The sequence below is a fragment of the Etheostoma spectabile genome, unplaced genomic scaffold (genome assembly GCF_008692095.1).
Source record: "Etheostoma spectabile isolate EspeVRDwgs_2016 unplaced genomic scaffold, UIUC_Espe_1.0 scaffold00008208, whole genome shotgun sequence".
NCBI classification, from domain to species: Eukaryota; Metazoa; Chordata; class Actinopteri; order Perciformes; family Percidae; genus Etheostoma; species Etheostoma spectabile.
In genome coordinates, this window is record NW_022603567.1 from 26,057 (window position 1) to 35,600 (window position 9,544).

The following is a 9,544-nucleotide window of genomic DNA, read 5'->3' on the forward strand; positions in this document are numbered from 1 at the left end:
CATAGCAAGAGTTTTAACATCTATTTAAAATTAATTTTATCTCTATCACCAAAAGTCCAGACTTCACATAAAAACACAAATGTTATCCATCTCCTTCATTACTGTTCCTCCAAAAAAGCTCTGTACATGGGATTTATTCATTAATAAATACTCTGCTATCTTTTAATAACAGGAGTTTTTTATAATAGGAGTTAATAATAAATAACTTACTGTTGTCTCTCCAGGCTGAGTGGCTGTAACCTGTCAGAGAGAAGCTGTGAAGCTCTGTCCTCAGTTCTCAGCTCCCAGTCCTCTAGTCTGAGAGAGCTGGACCTGAGTAACAACAACCTGCAGGATTCAGGAGGGAAGCTGATCTCTGACGGACTGAAGAGTCCACACTGCACTCTGGAGACTCTCAGGTCAGACCAACAACAATAATCAAATCGAAAAACACAGAATTATAAAATACTTTGGAAATATTCAAGAATAATTAATGTTTCCAAAATGTTTTATTCTGATTTAGAATCACTTCATAAAGAATGAAATATGAACTGTGGCTGACATCCAGAAATCATTTATATTTTATTATTATTTGACTGTGATTACTGTTTGTTTATTCCTGATTATACAACAAGTAAATCTGACCAGACAATCTGATTGGTTCCCCAAAATCTTGCAATACATGGCCCCGGTCCTCCTCTCCTTAATACAGTGCAGTCCCCCTGTCCCATGTGCAGAAAAAAAACCCCAAAGCATGATGCTACCCCCCCATACTTCACAGTAGGGATGGTGGTCTTGGGATGGTCCTCATCATTCTTCTTCCTCCAAACACGGTTAGTGGAATCAGGACCAAAAAGTTCTATTCTGGTCTCATCAGACCACATGACTTCCTCCCATGACTCCTCTGGATCCTCCAAATGGTCGTTTGCAGACTTAAGACGGGCCTGGACCTGGTCTGGTTTAAGCAGGGGAACCTTCAGGGCCATGCATGATTTCAAACCATGACGTCTTAGTGTATTACCAACAGTAACCTTGGAAACGGTGGTCCCAGCTCTTTCCAGGTCCTGGACCAGCTCCTCCCGTGTAGTTCTGGTCTGGTTTCTCACCTTTCTTAGGATCATGGAGACCCCCGAGGTGAGATCCTGCATGGAGCCCCAGTCCGAGGGAGACTGACGGTCATGTTTAGCTTCTTCCATTTTCTAATGATTGCTCCAACAGTGGACCTGTCTTCACCAAGCTGCTTGGACATGTCCCCGTAGTCCTGTCCAGCCTTGTGGAGGTGGACAATTTAGTCTCTAGTGTCTTTGGACAGCGCTTTGGTCTTGGCCATGTTAGTAGTTGGATTCGTACTGATTGTATGGGGGGACAGGTGTCTTTATGCAGCTAACGTCCTCACACAGGTGCATCTAATTTAGGATAATAAATGGAGTGTGGGGGGGGACATTTTGAAGACAGACTAACAGATCTTTGAGGGACAGAATTCTAGCTGATAGATATATATATATATATATATATATATATATATATATATATATATATATATATATATACATGTGTGCCCGCTCTACCAACTCAGCTATCCGGGGGTACGTATGAATCTAGTTTGATTATAACTTTAATTTAGTTGGTAACCATTGTTGTATAAGCGCTTTATTACACGAGAGGGTTGATTTAACGTCATATTATTACTTAAATCGTGTTTACAAACCTCAGCGCCTTGGTCCTAGCCGCATCACTGTCGTCCCAATAATAACGTTAAATGAATTAAATTGAATTAGGCAATATTACACAAGAGGGTTTGCCTCTTGTGTAATATTGCCTAATTCAGTTATGATTAATTATCATGTTTCGAGTTGTTTAGAATAACATAGCAAGAGTTTTATTTGTTTAAAATGGATTTCATATTCTCTATCACCAAACGTCCAGACTTCACATACAAACACAAATGTTATCTGTCTCCTTCATTACTGTCCCTCCAAAAAAGCTCTGTACGTGGGATTTATTCATCAATAAATGCTCTGCTATCTTTTTATAACAGGAGTTAATAATAAATAACTTCCTGTTGTCTCTCCAGGCTGAGTAGCTGTAACCTGTCAGAGAGAAGCTGTGAAGCTCTGTCCTCAGTTCTCAGCTCCCAGTCCTCTAGTCTGAGAGAGCTGGACCTGAGTAACAACAACCTGCAGGATTCAGGAGGGAAGCGGATCTCTGATGGACTGAAGAGTCCACACTGCACTCTGGACACTCTCAGGTCAGGATTCATTAACCCGTTCAACTGATGACCATTTAAACTCTGACTAACTGTAGTTGATAAACAGCTGACGTGTTGCTTTGTGTCTCTTTATACGATAAACTTCAGCAGTAGTTGTTAATTATATAATATTTTCTAGACCCAGGGTCTATGAGAATTTTTCTCAATTTATAATTTGCTTTTTTCGTTGAATAATTAAATACGCCAGATGTTTTTAAAGATTATTCTAAGTCTGGACTAAAATGTACCTGGACAACAAACAAAGAAGGAACTAGCACATGGCTCCACGTGTTGACAGAGGCTTCCTGTGTGTTGTTCTGTGTGTTTCCAGTCTGTCAGGCTGCTATCTCAGGGAAGCTGTTCTTCTCTGGTCTCAGCTCTGAGCTCCAACCCCTCCCATCTGAGAGAGCTGGACCTGAGCTACAATCATCCAGGAGACTCAGGAGTGAAGCTGCTGTCAGCGGGACTGAAGGATCCTCTCTGGAGACTGGACACTCTCAGGTACACACACTGATCAACATAAAGGAGATGTTAGTGTAGGAAGTTTAAAAGGAGAACATCTCCAGGAACTAAAATCATAACTCCCTTTTTCCCTTCTTTCGTGGGATCAAATCAGTTTCAACTACACAAAGAGAGGTCCAGGACAGGGTTAGCCTAGCTTAGCACAAGGCGATGTGCTTTTTCTGTGTGGATGAAGCTTAATCTCCTCTTTAGACAGACTAGTTATCTAGAGGTTTAAATGTCAGCTGCCGGTGCTGCATGGCTCATGTTATCGTTTAGAGACGTACTCCCTTGTCTGGACCAAGACAGGACGGGACAGGAAGGGTTGGTACATATAAGTTAGTATAGATAAGTGTCCAGAGATACGTGTGTGTGTGTGTGTACATATACAGTATGTGTATATATATATGTACTGTATATATATGTATTTGTGAATGTGTGTATATACGTATATCTACGTGTATATGTCTGTATATGCTGTATATGTGTGTATATGCTGTGTATGTGTGTGTATATATATGTATTTGTGTATATATCTATATGTGTAAATATATGTGTGTATATATGTATGTGCGTATATATTGTATGTATATGTGTGTGTGTGTGTGTGTGTATATATATATATATATATATAATATATGTTTGTGTATATAACATGTACAGTGAAGAAAATAAGTATTTAACACCCTGCTATTTTGCAAGTTCTCCGACTTAGAAATCATGGAGGGTCTGATGTCCTCGTAGGTGCATGTCCACTGTGAGAGACATAATCTAAAAAAACATCCAGAAATTACCATGTATGATTTTTTAACTATTTATTTATATGATACAGCTGGTTAGAGAGAGAGAGAGACAGGTTAGAGAGAGAGACAGGTTAGAGAGAGACAGGTTAGAGGCAAGGCAAGGCAGCTTTATCTGTAGAGCACATTTCAGCAACAGGGCAATTCAAAGTGCTTTACACAAAATCAGTTAAACAGATAAAACACAAGTACAAACAGTTAAAAATCATAAGCATTAAAAACCGGTAAAACACATGAATATACAGTTAAAAAATAGACACATAAAACACAAGAATAAAAGTTACAGTGTCGCATAAGAAATTTAAACAAATGAGCATTCATTTAAAGAAAGGCAGCATCAAAAAGAAAGGTCTTCAGCCTTGATTTAAAAGAACTGAGAGTAGCAGCGGATCTACAGGTTTCTGGGAGTTTATTCCAGATATGAGGAGCATAGAAACTGAAAGCTGCTTCACCCTGTTTAGTTCTGACTCTGGAGACAGAGAGTAGACCTGTCCCAGATGACCTGAGAGGTCTGGGTGGTTCATAGTGTAGTAGTAGACCTGTCCCAGATGACCTGAGAGGTCTGGGTGGTTCATAGTGTAGTAGCAGATCAGAAATGTATTTTGGACCTAAACCATTAAGTGATTTATAAACTAGCAAGAGTACTTTGAAATCAATTCTTTGGGACACAGGAAGCCAGTGTAAAGACTTCAGAACTGGAGTGATGTGATCCAGTCTCTTGGTCTTAGTGAGGACTGGAGTGGTGTGATCCAGTCTCTTGGTCTTAGTGAGGACTGGAGTGATGTGATCCAGTCTCTTGGTCTTAGTGAGGACTGGAGTGATGTGATCCAGTCTCTTGGTCTTAGTGAGGACTAGAGTGATGTGATCCAGTCTCTTGGTCTTAGTGAGGACCCGAGCAGCAGCGTTCTGAATCAGCTGCAGCTGTCTGATAGATTTTTTAGGGAGACCTGTAAAGACCCCGTTACAGTAGTCAAGTCTACTGAAGATGAAAGGATGGACCAGTTTTTCCAAGTCCTGTTGACACATAAGTCCTTTAACCCTTGATATATTCTTTAGGTGATAGTAGGCTGACTTTGTAATTGTCTTAATGTGGCTGTTAAAGTTCAGGTCTGAGTCCATGACTACACCAAGATTTCTGGCTTTGTCTGTTGTTTTTAACATTGTTGTTTGAAGCTGAGCGCAGACTTTTAATCGTTCCTCTTCTGCTCCAAAAACAACCACCTCAGTTTTTTCTTAATTTAATTTTAGAAAGTTCTGGCACATCCAGCCGTTAACTTGTTTGATGCACTTAGTCAGTTTTTGCACTGGACTATAGTCCCCTGGCGATAAGGTTATGTAGATTTGTGTGTCATCCGCATAACTATGGTAACTTATTTTGTTGTTCTCCATAATCTGAGCCAGTGGAAGCATGTAGATGTTAAACAGAAGAGGCCCCAGAATGGAGCCTTGGGGAACTCCACACGTCATATTTGTATGCTCAGATGTATAATTACGTATTAACACAAAGTAATCCCTATTCTGTAAGTAGGATTCAAACCAGTTTAGTACTGAGCCAGAAAGTCCTACCCAGTTTTCCTATCGGTTTAGTAATATGTCGTGGTCTACCGTGTCAAATGCAGCACTGAGATCAAATAGAGAAAGAGCGACAGGTTAGAGAGAGAGAAGACCTAGGAATGAATATAAATGAATAAATCTCAGCACTACATTAGATCAGAACCAAGCTGTGTGAGAGAGTGATGTAATGCCCCCCCCCCCCCCCCCCCCCCCTCCTCCTTTCAGGGTGGAGCCTGCTGGAGTCAGATGGTTGACACCAGGTCTGAGGAAGTGTAAGTGTGTTTTTAATTTCATTCATCAGACGGTGACATCACTCATTCAACCCTGTGATGTCATCACCAAAGAGCTGATTGGTTAATAACTGCAGCTGTGTTGTGTCTCGTTGTCTCCGTCAGATTCCTGTGAACTCACAGTCGACACCAACACGGTGAACAGGAACCTCAACTGTCTGACAACAACAGGAAGGTGACATGTGTGAAGGAGGATCAGCATATCCTGGTCATCCAGAGAGGTTTGAGTCCTGGTCTCAGCTGCTGTGTAGAGATGGTCTGACTGGTCGCTGTTACTGGGAGGTCCAGACCAGAGGAAAGGTTGATATATCAGTGAGTTAAGAGGAATCAGGAGGAGAGGAGACAGAGATGACTCTGGTTTGGATTTAATGATCAGTCCTGGAGTCTGAGGCTGCTCTGATGATCGTTACTATGTCTGGCACAATGACAGAAGAACACCCATCTCCTCCTCCTGTGTCTCTGGTAGAGTAGCAGTGTATGTGGACTGTCCTGCTGGCTCTCTGTCCTTCTACACAGTCTCCTCTGACTCACTGATCCACCTCCACACCTTCAACACCTCATCCACTCAGACTCTCTATCCTGGGTTTGGGTTCTGGTCTCGGGGCTCCTCAGTGTCTCTGTGTCCTGTGGAGGACGGAGAGTCTCCTCCTGTCTCTCACTAGTGATCAGCTGAGTCTGGACAGGATCACACCTCCAGGAACATGTCAGCTTATTGTTATGAACCAATGAATGAAATGATTCAGGATCATTGACCAGATTCCTCGTGACCAATGAGAACTTCTTTAATGTTGATGGATTGAATGGGCCGATTTAAAAGAAAAAGGGTCTTGACATACCGTAAAAAGTTACTCGTAGATATCGCTTTCCTAATTATGATGACCAGGTGTTCGTGCAAGATATTATTCTAAAAGTTGCAGGGGGGGGGGTAACAAAACATACTTATAGGACGTGGTTTCAGGCTTCTGTTTAGATCCTACTCTGGACAAATAGACTAAGACCATTTCCAGGTCAAAAGCAGCCAAGACCACTCAAACATATATGAAAGATCTGAATCTAACAGACATTTGGAGGCAGATCCCCCTCAGACTCGGGATTCCTCCTTTTACTCATGCCCTCATAAATCCCTCACTAGAACTGGTTTGTTCTTATTGTCCTCGCGGCTATTTCATAGAGCATTAGATGCTGAATATTTATCTAGAACTTTATCTGATCCCTCACCATGGACCTTGTTCATTTTGTTCCCAGATAAACCCAAAACCCCCTATAGGGGCGCCGTGGTCCCCCTCTCCTCCAGAGAGCTGGTTTCTGCCCATTCATAAGGGATCAGATGAAGTGTGTTCTGAGAAACAACTGGGCCTCCGCTCCCAATAGTTTTATTATATGGGATCCGTTAAAGGCCGGTCTGGGGGGACAGGTAGTCTCCTCTACAAAGGTCTGAAAGACCAACACACAGGATACTGATACGCTGGAAAAAGATTATCAAATAAAACATCTTCAGACACATATCCATCTTTAGTCCAGAAAAAACTTCAATACAATAAGTACTCATAAAAAGATGATAGGCTGTGATCAATGAAATTGTAGAAATGCCGTTGACTTGTGTCATGTTTAGTTTGGAGTTCTGTCTCTTTTCACAATAAAAGCATGAAGTTCCTGTGAGAGTTTGTGGTCTTTCTGTTTAACTTTTAAAGTCAGTGAACTCCAGGATGGGGGGTGGGGGGTGGGGGGTGGGGGGGGGGGGGGTCATTGAGTGCTCTCTACTTGTTTGCTGTCAGGATTTTTTCTAATTATTTTAGTGTGTACTTTTAATAAACATCCAAACCATAGACTGTATATATGAATATAATAGTAATATTTACGGTCTATGATCTGAACTCTTTCTTAATGAGATGCTGCGGATGTTTAAAGGTTGATCAGCACAACTACATGGAGGGTGCTGTGGCATTATGGGTAATATAGTTTGGTGAAATTAATATCTGTGTCAATAAAAATAAATAAATAACAACTTCTCATGTATAAAGAGCCAAAGCCGGTCCTACCTGGACCAGGAGGTTGGTAGCCAGGTAGACCGGCCAACCCTTCTACATCCCTGGTCGTACCTGGACCAGGAGGTTGGTAGCCAGGAAGACCGGCCAACCCTTCTACATCCCTGGTCGTACCTGGACCAGGAGGTTGGTAGCCAGGAAGACCGGCCAACCCTTCTACATCCCTGGTCGTACCTGGACCAGGAGGTTGGTAGCCAGGAAGACCGGCCAACCCTTCTAAATCCCTGGTAGTACCTGGACCAGGAGGTTGGTAGCCAGGAAGACCGGCCAACCCTTCTACATCCCTGGTCGTACCTGGACCAGGAGAAGTCTTTTTGAACCCTAGTATCTATACTTCTACCTGAGTAATGAATACCTTTGACACCTCTGCTCTTTAGAAACCAAAGCCCGCTCCATTTTTCCTTTTAAGTGTCCGCAGGTGCTTCTACTTCTTCTTCTCCTCCAGGAAAAGATGAGCGTGTTGCATTGTGGGATACAGGAGTAACATGTAGGGCTCAGATTACAGCTGGTTCTGGACGTCCCGTCTGAGGACAGCTGCCCAACTACTAACACTACAGGTACACCTAAATACTTTCTTCTTGATAAAATATGCTTATATTAAATCCCTCAGATAGAAAGTAAGATCTTTTATTGTGTTTAAATTATTTTATTCATTTATGAAATTTCAAAAACTCAAAATGATGGTGTTATTATTGGTGCGTGTGTGTGTGTGTGTGTGTGTGTGTGTGTGTGTGTTAGAGTGCGGATCGGGCCGGATTTTTCTGTCCGAGCCCGGCCCGCGTCCGACAGAGTTAAAATCACATTTGTTTCTCATACTAATGACACATTTGTACGTTTGTTTGTGTGGAAGCTTTTATTAAGCAAGTGTAGGAAGGCATTCGGAAATGTCAACAGATGAGCGCATCAATGCACACGGGGCAACAAGCGCCATTAACACAGGCGCGCACAAGATATATATATATATAAATATTTGACATTTTAATCCAAAAACGAACATTTGGATCAGGTGAAACAGGCCCATTGGTTACCTACATAATAAGCTGTGTTAAATTCAAAATGTTCGATGCCTTATCGCGCTGATGTGACCGAGCCCGACCCGAACCCGAGCATCCTTTCTAAAAATCTGTTCGAACCCGGCCCGGCCCGTCGGGTACCGTCGGGTCCCGTCGGGTCCCGTCGGGCTCGGGTCGGGTATCCATCCTCTAGTGTGTGTGTGTGTGTGTGTGTGTATAACTCTAACATTGATTGAACATTGGCTCCATCTACTGGATCATTTGCAGTATTGCAGGACCAACGGCACCAGGTTGTCTTTGGCAGCTGAGATAAATAACCGCTAGAAGACTTGGAGACATGAGGGACAGAAGTAGAAAAGACACGGACACTGGCCAGGACAGGTAGGGTTGGCTGTGGTGGGCCATGCAGAAACCTTGATTGCTAAACCTCTTCCCAAACCTCTTCTCTGGGCAGGCTGCTGGTCTCCTTGCCCTCACTGAAGCATGTAGGGCTGCCAGGCTCATCCCAGACTATTAAGGGACTCCAGTTGGGCTTTTGGAGTAGTGCAGGACTTTGGGGCAGTGTGGAAACACAAAACCTCCTACATATGATGGTACGCCATGTTGCATCATCCACTGATCAATGACCTTTAGACAGCCATCTTACCTCCATCACAAGTAGGCATATGGAGATGTTCTGCCCCCTGGTGCAGCTGATGCCGTCTCCATGGTAACACGTGCTGACATGGCTGCAACAGCTTGCTGCACATCTGCCCCTTCCGGGAGATGAACCTTTTAGCTTCCACCACTGATGATGTTCCACTTCCAGGTCGGAGCTGCGATGCAAACACACGCTACACCACAGGAAAGACTACATGTGGAAAAGTTGCTGGTGCATCTTACGAGGGGGTCTGGCAGGGACCAAGGTTCTCACCTTGCCCTCACACCATTTCTTTTCCCCACTTACCTTAAGAAACTTGAGGCTTTGTCAAATCTCACAGAGTTGAACTTGTCCTCCAGGCATCGCTGCAGTTGAACCAGAATAATCCAGACTCTGATGGTTCTGGAGGTGGTCTGGCTGAGATTATCTTCCAGGGCTTTGTCTCATAAATCCACTGAAGAATATTTCTGAGTT

The 9,544-nt window shown here is 43.0% G+C and overlaps 1 long non-coding RNA gene across 1 annotated transcript; it reads left to right on the forward strand.

The window, feature by feature from the left end:
- The first annotated feature begins 2,577 nt into the window (after positions 1-2,577).
- Positions 2,578-5,501, forward strand: LOC116678807 (uncharacterized). The gene is made up of 3 exons (XR_004329400.1): positions 2,578-2,728; positions 5,308-5,354; positions 5,478-5,501. It is a non-coding gene; the product is annotated as an uncharacterized LOC116678807 (long non-coding RNA).
- The last annotated feature ends 4,043 nt before the right edge of the window (positions 5,502-9,544 follow it).